This window comes from Saimiri boliviensis, chromosome 5, assembly GCF_048565385.1.
Source record: "Saimiri boliviensis isolate mSaiBol1 chromosome 5, mSaiBol1.pri, whole genome shotgun sequence".
Classification (NCBI taxonomy): Eukaryota; Metazoa; Chordata; class Mammalia; order Primates; family Cebidae; genus Saimiri; species Saimiri boliviensis.
In genome coordinates, this window is record NC_133453.1 from 90,751,853 (window position 1) to 90,771,755 (window position 19,903).

The 19,903-nt window shown below is 37.1% G+C and overlaps 1 protein-coding gene across 12 annotated transcripts in view; it reads right to left on the minus strand.

Annotated features, from left to right (window-relative positions):
* The window catches only part of MBD5 (methyl-CpG binding domain protein 5), a 478,342-nt gene that overhangs the window by 166,903 nt on the left and 291,536 nt on the right, over positions 1 to 19,903 (minus strand). The window contains exon 1 of one of the 12 annotated variants that reach the window (XM_074399720.1): positions 1 to 19,903. This exon is cut by the window's right edge and continues 10,619 nt beyond it. The exons of the other annotated variants lie outside the window; for them this stretch is intronic. The gene's annotated coding sequence lies outside the window, so the exon portion shown is untranslated. 12 annotated transcript variants of the gene reach the window in all.

A 19,903-nucleotide genomic window follows, 5' to 3' on the forward strand; every position in this document is an offset into this window, starting at 1 on the left:
CAAAATCATTATATAACGATATAGAAATAAAGGTGTGCTTGTGGCAGTGGGGTAGGAGACAAAAAAGAGATCTAAGTCTATAGCTTCCATAGTAAGGATTTAGTAGATGATCTGTGAAACTGAAAAAAAAAATTAAGAAGTAGAATATAAGCATGTGATTTAGAGATATTCTGTTTTATAATTACCAAAAGACACAGTTAAAAAAGAATTCCATCTGGGGATTGGAAAATGATGGAAGGAAGTTTAGAGCAGGGTAGTCTTGTAGGACTAACTAACTTTTAACATAATTTGGATGTGCACTTTGATAATTTTTTTAAAAAGCACAAAATTAATCTTAATAATCTGTGGAAATTTAGTAGGCATTTATAATTTTTTTTTTTTTTTTTTTTTTTTTTTGAGAGGAGTCTTGTTCTTGTCACCCAGGCTGGAGTGCAATGGCATGATCTCAATTCATTGCAACCTCCACCTCCCGGGTTCAAACTATGATTCTGCCTCAGCCTCTCAAGTAGCTGGGATTACAGGCGCCTGCCACCACACCCAGCTAATTTTTTATTTTTAGTAGAGACGGGGTTTATCCATGTTAGCCAGGCTGGTCTCGAACTCCTGACCTCGTGATCCACCCACCTCAGCCTCCCAAAGTGCTGGGATTACAGGCCTAAGCCACCGCACCTTGCTGGCATTTATAAATTCTTTAGTGTGCTGCATATGAATTGCTGTGTCATACAACTTTATAGGAGAAATTTCTAGAAAACAGGTATTGCACCAGACGAGTATCTGCCATAGAAGTCAGCATATGGCAGATATGTAAACATCACTACTTTACTTGGTAACCATGACAAAAACAGGCACTACTGTGAGTAGGAGCATAGGTTCTAGACTAGATTCAAATCCTGGCTCTATTTCTAATTATATAATCTTGGATAAGATATTAAACCTCCTTTTGCTTAAGCTCCCTTAACTGTAAAATCTTCATTTCATGGGAATGTGATGATTGTTAAGTGATATATGAACAGTAATTAGCAAAATATCTGAGACATAGTAAGTAGCTGATACTTGTTAGTGATTTTTATTCAGTATTCAAAATTCCTAACTTTTGATCATAAGGATCATGTCCACTGCACCTCTTCCTACTCCCACACAGTGTAGGGACAACAAAATGTCCCTACACTGATCCTGGGACATTTTGTTTCCCACAAATGCCTTGTTCAACCACCCCCCATAGATCAAACTCACTTATCACCCTAAAGACAATCATGCCTGATTAACTACAAAACATAGGCTAGAAATAGACATCATATCTGAAACCACATCTCTTTTCTTTTCCATTCTTCTTTTTCCTTTAAGGCAGTCTAGAGCAGGATTTGTAATGAGAAGACCTAGGTTTGAGTAGGTCATTTAGCCTGAGTATCCATTTTCTCATCTGTAAAGTGGAGATGATTGCATCTGCTGGAGTAGATGTTTGCTGTTTGACTTCCCACCATTCTTTCTTGCTACTTCTGGTAGCCATCTATGGATTTGCCTTTGGAAATCTTACCCCAGCTCTAGAGGTGTGTCTAGCTGCCAAAGTCAATCAGTATATCCTTCTCTCTCTCTCTGTCTACAGTGATGGGGCACTTAGCCAAATCAGGGCCAGTGATGCTCAAAACTGTCAGGGTTACCAAGACTGGAGTTAACAATGCAGCTAATCCAGAGAGAAAGAGCTGGGAGCCTCACATTAGCCTAGATAGGCTCATATTCCACCCTATCTTCATCTTGAATATGAATGTATACATTTTCTTAATTTAAAATATCCAATTAAAAATTTTAAAATGTGTGTCTGTGTGTGTGTGCGCGCACGCGTGTGTGTATTATGTGGCGAGAGGGCTTAAGGCAGTGTGTGGGGGGCGGGGGAGTGTTCTTACCTATAACCAAAGGAGTCTTAACTCTTGGCTACTTTGTAGGTATTATCTCCAATGTTTCTGGGATTAACTGTGATCATAAATATAAAAATATTTGGTAAACTTAAAGCAGCATGCAAATGGTAACTGTTGTTATAATATTAACATAATTTTTTAATAAAACAAGCCTGATGTCTTCACAAAGCAAGGTATGCCTTGTAACAGTTATAAATAATTTTTATAAAAACCAAAGCACCCTGTTAAAAGTTTGGACATGTTGGATATTATCTGTGAATATATATTTTGTATAAAATATAAGAATGTGCAGTTGCTGCTCAAATCATTCCAGATTATGCCTCTGACAGTAGGTCATTTGCCTTTCTTATACATCACACATAAGAGGTTAACCTAGTACTTGCAAATCTCTATTTTTATGCTGTGATATTTATGCTCCATGAACCTACTTAAACTTTTATGAAAACATGTAATCTATACTAATTACTTAATTTTTACCAGGCTTAATTAGTACAGTCTGGAGAAGTATAATTGTTTTATTGTTTATAAATAAAACATTAATTAAGGGGAAATTGGAAAAAGGTAGAGAGTCCATATTTTTAAAAAGCTAATTTATACAAAAATCAGCCGGGCATGTGGCACACACCGCAATCCCAACTACTTGGAAGGCTGAGGCAGTAGAGTCTCTTGAACCTGGGAGGCAGAGGCTGCAGTGAGGCAAGATAGAGCCACGGTACTCTAGGCCTGGGCAACAGAGTAAGACTCTGTCTCAAAAAAAAAAAAAAAAAAAAAATTTTTTTAAAATCTGATTTCATAAACTTGTAAAATAAAATGCTTTGAAGTCAGAATAAAAATTGGAAGTAAATGGATATTCTAAATGAGTTCACAGGCTTTTAAAAAGCAGTTGTTTTCTTAAACATATCTATTTATGTCCATAGGATTAATTTGACTGGCACTTCTTTTCTTTCTTGCCAAAGGTGAGATAAACTTCAGCTCAACTACTGTTTGATTTCTCAGAAGCTGAGCAAGTGAAGTTGAAATAAATGCTGTTTTACAGTATTTGCTTCATCTGTTACATCCTTGGTTTTATCTCTAGGTTAGGCTCTTTGAGGTAAAGGGTCAGATAATCAGCTAATGAGGCTTTTTGTCTTCCCCTCTATTATCATTATCTAATGACAGTGAATGTAATAATGTGAAAATCATCATGAGCATGAATGTATACATTTTCTCAATTAAAAATATCCAAATAAAAATTTAAAAATTGAGCCATGACTTTTTTAAAAGTGAGAAAATAATGAAACAAGAATGATGTGCTTGAGTTCAAGATAAAGATGCCCTATTGTTTCTGATCTAAAAAAGTATACATATCCTTTGACCCACTAAACCTAGTTTTAGATGACATTTAGTTGGACCAAGAATTCTGATGAAACTAAAATGTGTATTCAAAATAGTGTGGAACAAAAAGAATCCCATAAATATTTTGTGCAAAGGCAATGCCCATGGAATAAGTCTACAGTTTCCAAACTGCTACTGAGAAAGTCAAATAATTATCCAGGTATATAAGGTTTGCGTGTTGTCTCCTTCCCTCAATTACATTTTAAAGTAGGAAAAAGTAGGAGTCTGAATATGAAAATAGATTAAACTGCAGATTAAGATCAAATTTCAAAAAAATGAGCAACTCCTAGAAACTAATGAAATTTGTTTATTTTACGAATGAGTGTAACTTTTTATCAAGATAGAATTGTTTTCATTAAAGAAATATATGAAAATGGTTAAGTAAAATCAAATGGTTCCAAAAGTCTTACAGTGAAAACAACAGTCCTGCCAGTTGTTCTTTCCAGAGGCAAGCACTTTTCATTTTCTTAGTTTTTCCTTGTGGTAGTTACCTTCATTGGTTTTTTTCAAATGATTATTTTTTTCAGTTTTTCAAGTGAATGTATATATTAATACATGTAGTTTAAAAAAGCCTCTTCAGTTTATAATGCATCCTAACACTCCCCTGCTCCTATCCCTCCTAATTCTCCAGAGCAATGACTTTTAACTCTTAGCAATGCCTTCTATTTTTTCCTCACATAACTACTTAGTCATTTCTTGGTTATTTTATACATTATATAGTGATTTCTTGATATGACAGATGAGGATTAGCTCTTACAGCATCACTGTCTTCGCTTTTCCTCCCATATTGTTTCCAGGGTAGTTACCAGATTTAGGGGCTAAACAGTCATCACATCATTATGATTATCTACATATTGCTCATGGTTGAGAAAAACAGCATATTATGTTCTTACTTCCTATCCTGTACTTTTTCTGCCCTAGAATTAATGATTGCCTAACCAACCCTTCCTCCTTGTTTTTTCACCTTTGCTTTATCTTCAATGAACTTCTTTCCAAATGTCCCACATCTGGCAATAACCTATTGTTATTTTTAAGAGAGGGGATCTCACTATGGTGGCCAGGCTGGTCTAGAACTCTTGGGCTCAAGCCATCCTCTTCCATAGCCTCTTGAGTAGCTGGGACTACAGGCATGGGCCATTCCACTCAGTTAACCTATTAATATTTTTACTGTTTTTTTTTTTTTTTTTTTTTTTTTTTTTTTAAAGCTAGCTCCATAGCTGGAATATTGCCCGTGTTGGATCCTTTTGCTGTTTAAGCGCAGTTGAATAACTTTCTTTTTAGAATTCTGAAGGCATGGTTCCATTGTTTTCAGATTCTTTTTTGAGACAGGGTCTCTTCTGTCACCCAGACTGGAGTGCAGTGGCACAAACATCTCTACTCACTGTAGCTCTGAACTTATGGACTCAACTGATCCTTTCATCTCAGCCCTCTGATTAGATGGGACTACAGGTGTGTGCCACAATGCCCAGCTAACTTTCGTATTTTTTGTAGAGATAGGGCTTCACCATATTGAAACCAATAAAATTTAACAAACATTTATTGAGTGTATTCCAGGTAACTAAAGTAGTGCTAGGTACAATAGGAAACAGAACAATGAATAATACACAGGTCAGGTCCTTAAGGCACTTATAAGCTGTGGAATAGTAAGTTATGTACAATAAGAATGACAACGTTCTACTTCAGAACTGAACATTATAAATGAAGCCAAAAGTTATATAAGCCATTTTACATTCAAATACTTTAGTCCATATTTGCTCGGGTCAATCTGATTACCATCAGTCTTGTATGCCTTTATAAATACGTATCACATTGCACTCTAGAAATTTGCTCATGTATCTGCCTTCTCAGCTAGCCTGTGAGCTTATCCACAGTGAGGATGTACTAGAGCCCATAGTATGGAGTCTAGCATAGAGTACATGAACAATAATTGAATGAATCAATAAAGCAGATTGTTAGATGTGTTATCAGTGAAATAAATGCAAAGTGAGAATGAGAAAACCAAACAAGGAATAGGTTAATTCCCATTAGAGAGCTTGGAGAAAGGAGCAAAAAGAGAGTGGCATTTTAAAAATATTGAGGCTGGGTGTGGCAGCTCATACCCACCACTCTGGGAGGCCAAGGCAGGAGGGTTGCTTTAGATCAGGAGTTCAAGACCAGCCTGGGTAACATAGTGAGATTTCATCTCTTAAAAAGAGTTGGGATTGGCTGGGCACAGTGGCCAACGCCTGTAATCCCAGCACTCTGGGAGGCTGAGGTGGGCAAATCAGGAGGTCAAGAGATGGAGATCATCCTGGCCAACATGGTGAAACCCCGTCTCTACTAAAAATACAAAAATTAGCTGGGCATGGTGGCGCATGCCTGTAGTCCCAGCTACTCGGGAAGCTGAGGCAGGAGAATTGCTTGAACCAGGGAGGTGGACGTTGCAGTGAGCTGATTGCGCCACTGCACTCCAGCCTGGCACCTGGCAACAGAGTGAAACTGCCTAAAAAATTAAAAAAAAAAAAAAAAGAAAGAAAAAGAAAAAAAAAGAGTTGGAATTTTAATATATAGAAATAGAGGAAAGAGAGAGTAGGCAGATGGAATGGGAAAGATTTGCAAAGGCAAATCTTTCACAAAGGTGAAAAAGTACTGGGAATGCTTTAAAAATACTTATAATCCAGTACTTTTAGAATTCCAGGCTTTTGTGATTGATTTATAGATGTATTAGTGATATCTTGGGGTTAGTCTAGATGTTTCTCCTAGACAAGTTAGTAGGGATCTGAACGGATCTGCTTTCCCAGACCTGCACAAGTAGGGGACAAATACAGCTACCACAGAAATGGCCCTTGGGAACCTATCCACATGACAGGACACAATGCAAATGTCTATAACAAGCTTCTTCAATGCATGGCCTGCAGGCTGCATGAGGCTCAGGATGGCTTTGAATGCAGCCCAACACAAATTCATAAACTTTCTTAAAATTTTATAAGATATTTTTGGCAATTTTTTTTTTTAGTTCATCGGCTATCATTAGTATTAGTGTAGTTTATGTGTGGCCCAAGACAATTCTTCTTCTTCCAGTGTGACCCAGGGAAACCAAAGAGATTAGACACCCTTGGTCTATAATAATTTGGAATAATGGGACTGTTTACTAAGTTATATTTCATTGAACAATATACTTAGAGAAATGCAATACATGCTTGCAGAATGCAGTTCAATCCAGTATATTTTACCAAATTAATTTGACCACAGAACTCCTTTGCTATGAAATTCCTATTAGCATTTTGGTTTGAAATTTTTTTTTAGTTTCCCTACATTTAAAATGTAAGGTATCAAAAAGAGACAAAAAATACAAAGGAACAATGAAATGAAAAGTTACTTCTCTGAAAAGACAAACAAAACTGATAAACCACTAGGCAGTCTAAGAAAAGAGAGAAAATCCAAATAAACACAATTAGAAATGAAAAAGGAGATACTAAAACTGATACCACAGAAATACAAAAGATTATCAGATTATTATGAACAACTATATGCTCACAAACTAGAAAACTTAGAGGAATGGATATATTCCTAGAAACATACAACCTCCTGAGGTTGAACCAGGAAGAAATGGAGCCCTTGAACAGACTAACAATGAACAGCAAGATTAAGACAGTAAATTTAAAAATGTCCCAACAGGGCTGGGGGTGGTGGCACAAGCCTGTAGTCTCAGTATTTTGGGAGGCCAAGGCAGGTGAAATGCTTAAGCCCAGGAGTTCAATGCTTAAGGCCAGCTTGGGCAATATGGTGAAACTCTGTCTCTACAAAAAATACAAAAATTAGCTGGGCATGGTGGTGCATGCACATGTAATCCCAGCAACTTGGGAGGGTGAGATGGGAGGATAACCTGATCCTGGGGGTGTTGAGGCTGCAGTGAACCATAACTCAGGCTGTCTCTCCAGCCTGAGTGACAGAGTGAGACCCTGTCAAAAACAAAAACAAAAACAAAAACAAACAAACAACAACAACAACAACAAAAATTCCCAACAAAATGAAAGTGTAGGACTAGATGAAAATCAAGGAAGGTGTAATTCTATCTAACTCATTCTATGAGGTCTGTATGGCACCAAAACCAGACAAAGATACAACAACAACAACAAAACTATAGACTAATATTCCTGATGAAGATAGATGCAAAAATCTTCCACAAAATACTAGCAAACAGAATTCCAACAGCACATCAAAAACATAATACACAATGATCAGGTAGGATTTATGCAAAGATGATTAGATATACACAAATCAATAAATGTGATACATCATAAAACAGAATTAAGTACAAAAATCATATGATCATCTCAACAGATGCAGAAAAAGCATCCAATAAAATTCAGCATCCCTTCATGATAAAAATCCTCAACAAACTAGGCATAGAAGGAACATAATTCAAAATAACCAAGGCCATATAAGACAATCCCACAGCCAACATCATACTTGGCGGGGAAAAGTTGAAAGAACTGCCTCTAAGAACTGGAACAAGATAACAATGCCCACATTCACCATTCTTATTCCACATAGTACTGGAAGTCCTTGCCAGAGCAAACAGGCAAGAGAAAAAAATAAAAGGCATCTGAATTGGAAAACAGAAAGTCAGATTATCCCTGTTCACTGATGATATGATCTTGTATCTAGAAAATTTTAAAGACTCCACCAAAAACCTCTCAGTTTTGATAAATTAATCAAGTAAAGTTTTCAGGATACAAAATTACCATACAGAAATCAGTAGCATTTCTATATGCCAATAATGACATAGTGAAGGACCAAATAAAGAAGGCAATCCCATTTACAATAGCTACAAAAAACCCACCCTGAAACCTAGAAATATATTTAACCAAGGTGAGATATCTCTATAAAAAGAACTGCAAAAACTGATGAAAAAATTGTTGGTGACAAAAACAAATGGAAAAACATCCTTTGCTCATGGATTGGAAGAATCAGTATTGTTAAAATGACTTAAAAGCAATCTAAAGATTCAACGCAATCTCTATCAAATGAGCAGCACCATTTTTCAGAGTTAGAAAAAAAATCCTAAAATTAATATATGTCTTTTAAGACCCACATTAATGAAATCAATTGTATGCAAAAAGAATGAAGCTGGAGACGTTACATGACCTGACTCCAGTTTACACTACAAGGCTACAGCAACCAAAATAGCATGGTACTGGTATAGAAATAGACACAAAGATCAATGGATCAGAATAAAGAACTCAGAAATAAAGCCATATACATACAGCCAACTTATCTCCAACGAAGTCAACAAAAATATACAGTGAGAGGCTGGGTGCGGTGGCTCACGCCTGTAATTCCAGCACTTTGGGAGGCCGAGGCTGGCAGATCACTTGAGGCCAGGAGTTTGAGACCAGCCTAGCCAGCACAGTGAAACCCTGTCTCTATCAAGAATACAAGAATTAGCCAGGTGTGGTGGTGCATGCCTGTAATCCCGGCTACTTGGTTGGCTGAGGCATGAGAATCCCTTGAACCCAAAAGGCAGAGGTTGCAGTGAGCTGAAATTACGCCACTGCACTCCAGCCTGGGACAGAGTGAACTTCTGTCTCAAGAAAAAAACCAACACACATTGGAGAAAGCACAGCCTATTCAATAAGTGCTACTGAGAAAACTGGATAGCCATATGCAGAAGAATGAAACCAGATCCATACCTATCACCATATACATAAATTAACTCAAGATGGATTAAATACCTAAATGTAAGATCTAGAACTATAAAATCCTAAAATAAAGCCTAGGAAATCTCTTCTGAACATTGACCTAGACAAAGAATTTATGGTAAGTTTCAAAGACAAATTCCAGAAAAACAAAAACAGACATATAGGACTAAATTAAACTAAAAAGATTCTGCACAGCAAAAGAAACAACAGAGTAAACAGACAATCTACAGTATGGGAAAAAAGTTTGTAAACAATCATCCAAAAAAGGGCTAATACCCAGAATCTACAAGGAACTCAAACAACTCAACAAGAAAAAAAAAATAACCCCATTAAAAACTGGGCAAAGTACATGAGTAGACATTATTCAAAAGAAGACATGTAAGTAGCTAACAAACGTATGAAAAAATCCTAACATCTCTAATCGTCAGAGAATTAAAACCACAATGAGATACCATCTTACACCAGTCAGAAGAGGTATTATTAAAAAGTGAAAAACCACAGATGTTGGAGAGGATGTGGATAATAGAAAATGCTTATGCACTATTGGTAGGAGTATAAATTAGTATAACATTTATGGAAAATAGTACAGAGATTTCTTCAAGAACTAGAAATAGAACTACAATTCGATCCAGCAATCCCATTACTGAGTATATACCTAAAGGGAAAGAAATCATTATACCAAAAAGACACCTGCAGTCATGTTCATTGCAGCACTATTCATAATAACAAAGATGTGGAATCAACTTAAATATCCATCAACAGAGGACTGGATAAAGAATATGTGATATATATATGCCATGGAAATACTACTCAGCCATAAAAAAGAATGAATTGTGTCTTTTGCAGCAACATGGGTGAAACTGGAGGTCACTATGCTAAGTGAAATAACTCAGAAAGAGAAAATTAAATACTGCATGTTTTCACACAAGCAAGGACTAAATGATGGGAGCACCTGGACATATAGTGTGGAATAACAGACATTAGCAACTACAAAAGGTGAGAGGGTGGGAAGCGGTGAGGATGGAAAAATTACCTATTGGGTACATTGTTCATTATTCGGGTGACAAGTATAATACAAGCCTAGACTTTAACCACTACACAATACCTGCATGTAAAATTCTGCACTTATACCCACTAAATATACAAAAATTAAAAGAAAAAAAATTTAAAGAATTACTTTTGGCCTCATCTATTACTTCAGAGGATATAAACATAGTTCTTTAGATATGGTTAATTTGAATAATTTTTATACTAAACTTCAGGGATAATATTTAGTCTCTCTCTCTCTCTCTCTCTCTTTTTTTTTTTAGCATGGTTTAAGTTGTGAAGAAAATTGTCTATGTTTTCAAAGGTGTACCCTGACGCTTTTCTCATTAAGTGAAGATGTACAACTGTAGATCCATCTAAATGCTTTTAAGACCTCAAAACAAAAAATAACAAAGCATAAGCTCACAAAAACTGACGTGTTTTGGAAGATTAATCAACTTAATCTTACTTCTGCATATTCTTGTCTTTTCCTATTACTAAACACTCTAATGTAAAATAAGCTTCTATCTTATATGTACAATTTTCTTCCTTTTTCCTTTAAAATATCTTTATTATTAGCTATCAACATCATGTTTTTCTATTTGTTCATCCATTCATTTATTATTATAACAAGTATTTATTGAATATCAACTATGAACCAAGTACTATGCTAGATTCTGGGTTAATTTTTTTTAAGAAATATGATGATTTTATTCAAGAAATATAAGGTATCACTACACTTTAACTTAAATCTTGAGTCACTGAATGTGTCTATTTCAAGCATTATAATGTTAGATTACTGGTGGGAACAACTCCTAGATGGTCACTAATTTGGTAGCAAACTGAGGATATGAGATGGCATATAATAAATAAAAAACTATAAATACATGTTTACTTTCATCTGATATAAGCAAATGTAATCTATGTGCTTCTCTGCATGGTGAACTCTTCCTTAAAAAATTTACAAGACCTACTCATACAAATATCAAGAATGTAGCCTATTATATAATAACTATTAAGTAAGTTTTACAGGAATTCAGACTCCTAATTGGAGTAGTCAGAAAAATCTAGTGATGTGATTTGGATTTGTATCCCCACCGAAATCCCATGTCAAATTGTAATCCCCAGTATTGACAGAGGGCCCTGGTGGAAGGTGACTGGATCATGTGGGTAGATTTTCCCCTGGCTGTTCTTATAATAAGGAGTTCTCATGAGATCTGGTTGTTTAAAAGTATGTAGCACCAAGCCCTTTGCTCTCTTCCTCCTACTCTGGCAATGTAAGATGTGCTTGCTTCCCCTTCACCTTCCACAATGATTTTAAGTTTCCTGAGACTTCCCCAGCCATACTTCCTCTATAGCCTATGAAACTGTGAGTCAATTAAACCACTTTTCTTTATAAAGTACAGGCAGTTCTTTATAGGCACGTGAATACAAGTAGTGTTAAAATTAGTCTTAAAGAGTAGCACTTTAGTAGATAGAAGTAGAGAGGGAAGGTATTCTAAGCAGGGAGAAAGAACAAAAGCAAAGATATATGGGTGGTATACAGTATAAGACATCTTTAGAATGTAGTGCCTGGTACATGGTGGGCATGTTGTAAATAATTGTGGATGGGTAGATGGATGGATTTAGCAGAGGATTAATGCAGGGAAACAGCAATATCTAAGATGGGAAGGTTGGATTGGGGCCATATAATTGAGGGTCTTAAATATGAAGGAAAGTCACCTAAAATGTATTCTATATACTTGGGCTCTTCAAACTTCTATGTAAAATAAGCTTCTATCTTCCATGTACAATTTTCCTTCTTTTTCATTTTAAAATATTTTTATTATTAGCTATCAATATCATGTTTTTATATTTGTTCATCCATTCATTTATTATTATAACAAGTATTTATTGAATATCAACCATGAACCAAGTACTATGTTAGATTCTGGGTTAAATTTTTTAAAGAAATATGATATACCTCATGGTCCACTGGAAGGTTCAGGATAAACATAAAGCATCTTCCTCACTCTTCAATTTTACTTGAACATTTTAAGAACTAAGTGAAGCAATTTTAGTGATACCTAAATTTTAGTGATACCTAATTTAAAACTTTTTTGTATTAAAACAAACAGATGTATTTTGGAGTGAAATGTAAAATGTGTGAATTTTTAATGTAAAACAAGAGACTTCAAGGAAATACTGAGCTTGTGGTGAGGTGCTTTCAGCCATGCTACCTTTGTTTACACCCTTTTCTGGCAGTGGCTATGTGAGACCATAGAGAGATTTGAGCAAGGTAGTAACAAGATTAAAGTGATGATTTACTTATACTAATGTAGCAGCAGGATGCAGGTTGGTCTAGAATATGAAGATGAGCAATCAGTAACCTAGCTAAAGAACTATGGGAAAAGTTCCTTTGACCATATTTTAGCCAAGCTCCTCTGAATCCTCTTTTTAACTAGGCTCCAATCTTGGGCTCTGTTCTTAGTCTACCTCTTCTCATAAAAAGAAAAGAAAAGAAAAAATAAAGATGATGACTAGCTTTGTTTAATATCTCATGAAATATTCATGGACAATACAAGCATAGTTTTACAATTAAGTGAATCGAATTGAATTTTAGGCATATATATATGTATATGTATATATATGTGTGTGTATATATATATACATATATGCCTAAAAACAGTTGCCAAAATCTTTTTGGTAACTTGAAACCTTAGAGTTATGCTATGTTGAGTAAGAGATAGTTACTGAATATGTAAATAATTTCTAAGAAAGATAAAACTACTGAAACAGGCCGGGCATGGTGGCTAATGCCTGTAATCCCAGCACTTTGGGAAGCCAAGGCAGGTGGATCAACAGAGACCAGGAGTTTGACCAGCCTGACCGACATGGTGAAACCCTGACTCTACTAAAAATATAGAAAATTAGCGGGGCATGGTGGTGCTGCCTGTAATCTCACCTTCTCAGGGGTCTGAGACAGAAGAATCCCTTGAATGTGGGAGGTGGAGGTTGTGGTGAGCTGAGATGGTGCCACTGCACTTCAGCCTGGGTGACAGAGTGAGACTCTGTCTCAAAAAACAAACAAACAAACAAAAAAAAACCCCAAACTACTGAAAATTAATTAGTGAACATAAGTTTAAATTTGTAAACTTTTGGCATCTTGTTTTCATACAATATAAAGAAGTTAAATATATCTGGTCTGTTAAAAAAAATTTCCTTCTGCCACATGAAAAACTATGCTATGAAAAAGTGTATGTCTCTAAGTATTGTGAGATGGTATGTTTATAAAATGCTGATCTATGACAGACAGTTCACAGTTTTCTACTTCCTAGTTTTCTCTACAAGAAAAAGACTACTGATGGCTAAAACACACAATCAGGGTGGTTGGCAGGATGGCTGAATAGGAACAGCTCCAGTCTGCAGCTCTCAGCAAGAACAATGCAGGAGGCAGGTGGTTTCTGCATTTCCAACTAAGTATCCTGCTCGTCTCATTGGGACTGGTCAGACAGTGGGTGCAGCTCACGGAGGGCAAGCCAAAGCAGAGTAGGGCAGTGCCTCGCCCAGGAAGCACAGTCGGGGAACTCTCTCCTCTAGCCAAGGGAATCCCTGTGGGACTGTGCCCTGAGGATCACTTTGGCCCAGATAGTACACTTCTCCCACAGTCTTTGCAACCTGCAGACCAGGAGATACCTGCAGGTGCCTAAACCACCAGGGCCCAAGTTTCAAGCACAAAACTGGGCGGCTGTTTGGGCAGACACCGAGTTATCTGCAGGAGATTTTTTTTCATACCCCAGTGGCACCTGGAACACCAGCAAGATAGAACCGTTCACTCTCCTGGAAAGGGGGCTGAAGCCAGGGAGCCAAGTGGACTAGCTCAGTGGTTCTCACCCCCATGGAGCCCAGGCAGCTAAGATCCACTGGCTTGAAACTCTAGCTGCCTGCACTGCAGTCTGAAGTAGACCTGGAACGCTCGAGCTTGTGTGCAGGAGGAGTGTCAGCCATTACTGAGGCTTGAATAGGCAATTTTCCCCTCACAGTGTAAAAAAAGCCCCCTGGATGTTCGAACTGGGAGAAGCCCACCACAGCTTGGCAAAGCCCCTGCAGCCAGACTGCCTCTCTAGATTCCTCCTCTCTGGCAGGTCATCTCTGCCAAAAAAAGACGGCAGTCCCAGGCAGGGGCTTATAGAAAAAAACCACAATCTCCTAATAAAAGAGCACCCAGGGAAAGGGGCAGCTGTGGGCGCAGTTTCAGCAGACTTAAATGTTCCTGCCTGCTGGCTCTGAAGAGAGCAGATCTTCCAGCACAGTGCCTGAGCTCTGCTAAGAGACAAACTGCCTCCTCAAGTGAGTTCCCGAGCCCTGTGCCTTCTGACAGGGAGAAACCTCTCAGTAGAAGTCAACAGAGACCTCATACAGGAGACCTGTGGTTAATATCTGGTGGGTGCCCCTATAGGATAAAGCTTGCAGAGGAAGGAACAGGCAGTAATCTTTGCCATTTTGCAGGTTCTGCTGGTGATACCCAGGCAAACAGGGTCTAGAGTGGACCTCCAGCAAACTCCAGCAGACCTGCAGCAGAGGGGTCTGACCATTAGAAGGAAAACTAACAAACAGAAAGGAGCAGCAGCAACAACAAAAAGGACATCCACACAGAAACCCTATCTAAAGGTCACCGGCATCCAAGACCAAAGGTAGATAAATCCATGAAGATGAGGAAAAACCAGTGCAAAAAGGCTGAAAACTCCCCAAACCAGAACACCTCTTCTCCTCCAAAGGATCACAACTCATGCCAGCAAGGGAACAAAATGGGGCAGAGAATGAGTTTGAAGAATTGACAGAAATAGGCTTCAGAAGGTGGGTAATAACAAACTCCTCCAAGCTAAAGGAGCATGCTCTAACCCAATACAAGGAAGCTAAGAACCTTGAAAAAGCGTTAGAGAAATTGCTAACTAGGATAACCAGTTTAGAGAAGAACATAAATGACCAGATTGAGCTGAAAAACACAGCACAAGAACTTTGTGAACCATGCACCAAGTATCAATACCTGAACTGATCAAGTGGAAGAAAGGATATCAGAGATTGAAGATCAACTTAATGAAATAAAGCGTGAAGACAAGATTAGAGAAAAATGAATGAAAAGAAACAAAGAAAGCCTCCAAGAAATATGGGACTATGTGAAAAGACCAAACCTACATTTGTTTGGTATACTTCAAATTGATGGGGAGAATGGAACCAAGTTGGAAAACACTCTTCAGGATATTATCCGGGAGAACTTCTCCAACCTAGCAAGACAGTCTAACATTCAAATTCAGGAAATACAGAGAACACCACAAAAATACTCCTCAGAAAGAGCAACACCAAGACACATAATCATCAGATTCACCAAGGTTGAAATAAAGGAAAAGATGTTAAGGACAGCCAGAAAGAAAAGTTGGGTTACCCACAAAGATAAGCCAATTGGACTAATAGTGGATCTCTATGCAGAAACCCTAAAAGCCAAAAGAGAATGGGGGCCAATATTCCACATTCATGAAGAAAAGGATTTTCAACCCAAAATTTTATATGCAGCCAATTTAAGCTTCATAAGCAAAGGAGAAATAAAATCCTTTATAGACAAGCAAATGCTGAGAGATTTTGTCACCATCAGACCTGCCTTACAAGAGCTCCTGAAGGAAGCACTAAATATGGAAAGGAAAAACAGGTACCAGCCTCTGCAAAAACATACCAAATTGTAAAGTCCATTGACATTGTGAAGAAACTGCATCAAATAATGAGCACAATAACCAGCTATCATCATAATGATACGATAAATTCACACATAACAATATTAACCATAAACGTAAACAGCCTAAATGCCTCATTTGAAAGACACAGACTGGCAAATTGGATAGAGTCAAGACCATTGGTGTGCTGTATTCAGGCAACCCATCTCCCTTACAAAGACACAAATAGGTTCAAAATAAAGGGATGGAGGAGTATTTACTAAGCAAATGAAAAGAAAAGAAAAAGCAGGGGTTGCAATCCTAGTCTCTGATAAAATGGACTTTAAACCAACAAAGATCAAAAAAGACAATAAAGGGTATTACATAATGGTAAAGGGATCAATGCAACAAGAAGAGCTAACTATCCTGAATATATACGCACCCAATATGGGAGCACTCAGATTCATAAAGAAAGTTCTTAGAGACCTACAAAGATACTTAGACTCTCACACAATAATAGTGGGAGACTTTAACATCCCACTGTCAATACTAGACAGATCAATGAGACAGAAAATTAACAAGGATATTCAGGACTTGAACTCAGCTCTGGACTAAGTAGAACTAATAGATATCTACAGAACTCTCCATCCCAAATCAACAGAATATACATTCTCCTCAGCACCACACCACATTTATTCTAAAATTGATCACATAATTGGAAGTAAAACACTCCTCAGCAAATGCAAAAGAACGGAAATCATAACAAACAGTCTCTCAGACCACAGTGCAATCAAATTAAAACTTAGGATTAAGATACTTACTCAAAACCACACAACTACATGGAAACTGAACAACCTGTTCCTAAATGACTGCTGGATAAATAATGAAATGAAGGCAGAAATAAAGATGTTCTTTGAAACCAACGAGAACAAAGACACAAGGTATCAGAATCTCTGGGACACATTTAAAGCAGTGTCTAGAGGGAAATTTATAGCACTAAATGCCCACAAGTAAAAGCAGGAAAGATCTAAAATCTAAACCCTAACATCACAATGCAAAGAACTAGAAGAGCAAGAACAAACAAATCCAAAAGCTAGCAGAAGATAAGAAATAACTAAGATCAGAGCAGAACTGAAGGAGATAGAGACAGGAAAAAATCTTAAAAAAAATCAATGAATCTAGGGCTGGTTTTTTGAAAATATCAACAAAATAGATAGACTGATAGTGAACGGAACAGATGCAATAAAAAATAATAAAGGGGAGATCACCACTGATCCCACAGAAATACAAACTACCATCAGAGAATACTATAAACACCCCTATGCAAATAAACTAGAAAATCTAGAAGAAATGGATATATTTCTTGGACACCTACAACCTCCCAAGGCTAAACGAGGAAGAAGTCAAATCCCTGAATAGATCAATAACAAGGTCTGAAATCAAGGCAGTAATTGATAGCCTATCAACCAAAAAATGTCCAGGACCAGATGGGTACACAGCCAAATTCTACCAGAGGTACAAAGAGGAGCTGGTACCATTTCTTCTTAAACTATTTCAAACAATAAAAAAGAGGGAATCTGCCCTAACTTGTTTTATGAGGCCAACATCATCCTGATACCAAAACCTGGTAGAGGCACAACTAAAAAAGAAAATTTCAGGCCAATATCCCTGACGAACATCCTTGCAAAAATCCTCAATAAAATACTGGTAAACCAAATTCAACAGCACATCAAAAAGCTTATCCATCGCAATGAAGTCAACTTCATTACTGAGATGCAAGGCTGGTTCAACATATGCAAATTAATAAACGTAATCTATCACATAAACACAACCAAAGACAAAAACCACATGATTATCTCAATAGATGCAGAGAAGGCCTTCAACAAAATTAAACACCGCTTTATGCCTAAAAACTCTCAATAAACTAGGTATTGATGGAATGTATCTCAAAACAATAAGAGCTATTTATGACAAGCCCACAGCCAATATCATACTGAATGGGCAAAAACTGGAAGCACTCCCTTTGAAAACTGGCACAAGACAAAGATTCCCTCTCTTGCCAATCCTATGCAACATAGTATTGGAAGTTCCGGGTATTCAATTAGGAAAAGAGAAAGTCAAATTGTCTCTAATTGCAGATAACACGATGGCATATTTAGAAGATCCCATTATCACAGCCCAAAATCTCCTTCAGCTGATAAGCAACTTCAGCAAAGTCTCTGGATATTAAATCAATGTGCAAAAATCACAAGCATTCCTATATACCAATAACAGACTTAAAGAGAGCCAAATCAAGAACAAACTGCCATTCACAGTTGCTACAAAGAGAAATAAAAGACCTAGGAATACAACTAACAAGGAACATAAAGGACCTCTTCAAGGAGAACGACAAACCACTGCTCAAGGAAATAAGAGAGGACACAAACAAATGGAAAAACATTCCACACTCATGGTTAGGAAGAATCAATATCATGATAATGGCCATACTGCCCAAAGTAATTTACAGATTCAACGCTATCCCCATCAAGCTACCACTGACTTTCTTCACAGAATTGAAAAAAAAAAAACCAAAACAACAACAACAACAAAAAACCTTAAATTTCATATGGAACCAGAAAACAGCCCACATAGCCAGGACAAATCTAAGCAAAAAACAAAACAAACAAACAAACAAAAAACCAAAAAACAAAACAAAACAAAAACAAAGCTGGAGGCATCACACTACGTGCCTTCAAACTATGCTACAGGCTGCAGTAATCAAAACAGCATGGTACTGGTACCAAAACAGAGATATAGACCAAAGAAACAGAACAGAGGCCTCAGAAATAATGCCACACATCTAAAATCATCTGATCTTGGACAAACCTGACAAAAACAAGCAATGGAGAAAGGATTTCCTATTTAATAAATGGTGCTGGGAAAACTGGCTAGCCATATGCAGAAAATTGAAACTTGATCCCTACCTTACACCTTATACAAAAATTAACTCCAGATGGATTAAAGATTTAAACGTAAGACCTAACACCATAAAAACCTTAGAAGAAAAACTAGGTAATACCATTCAGGACATAGGCATAGGCAAGGACTTCATGACTAAAACACCAAAAGCAATGGCAACAAAAGCCAAAATAGACAGATGGGATCTAATTAAACTTAAGAGCTTCTGCAGAGCAAAAGAACTATCATCAGAGTGAACAAGCAATCTACAGAATGAAAGAAAATTTTTGCAATCTACCCATCTGACAAAGGGCTAACATCCAGAATCTACAAAGTACTTAAACAAATTTATAAGAAAAAAATAAATAACCCCATCAAAAAGTGAGTGAAAGATATGAACAGACACTTCTCAAAAGGAAACATTTATGAAGCCAACAAACAAATGAAAAAAAGCTTATCATCACTGGTCATTAGAGAAATGTACATCAAAACCCAAATGAGATACCATCTGATGCCAGTTAGAATGGTGATCCTTAAAAAATCTGGAGACAACAGATGCTGGAGAAGATTTGGAGAAATAGGGATACTTTACGCTTGCTGGGAGCATAAATTAGTTCAACAATTGTGGAAGACAGTGTGGTGACTCCTGAAGGATCTAGAACCAGAAATACCATTTGACCCAGCAATCCCATTACTGGGTATATACACAAAGGATTATAAATCATTCTATTATAAAGACACATGCACATGTATGTTTCTTGTGGCATTGTTCACAATAGCAAAGACTTGGAACCAACTCAAATACCCATCAGTGATAGACTGGATAAAGAAAATGTGGCATATATACGTCATGGAGTACTATGCAGCCATAAAAAGGATGAGTTCATGTGCTTTGCAGGAACATAGATGAAGCTGGAAACCAGCATTCTCAGCAAACAAACAAGAACAGAAAACCAAACACCACATGTTCTCACTCATAAGTGGGAGCTGAACAATGGGAACACATTGCCACAGTGAGGGGAACATCACACACCAGGGCCTGTCGGGGTTTGAGGGGCTAGGAAAGGGATAGCATTGGGAGAAATACCTAATGTAGATGACAGAGTGATGAATGTAACGGACCACCATGGCATGTGTATAACTATGTAGAAAACCTGTACATTCTGCACATGTACCCCAGAACTTAAAGTATAGTAATAATAATAATAAAAAAAGAGCTCATAATTTACTGATGAAAAGCTAGAATTGGGTTTTGTCTTTGTTAAAAGAATACAGTTTTCTATTA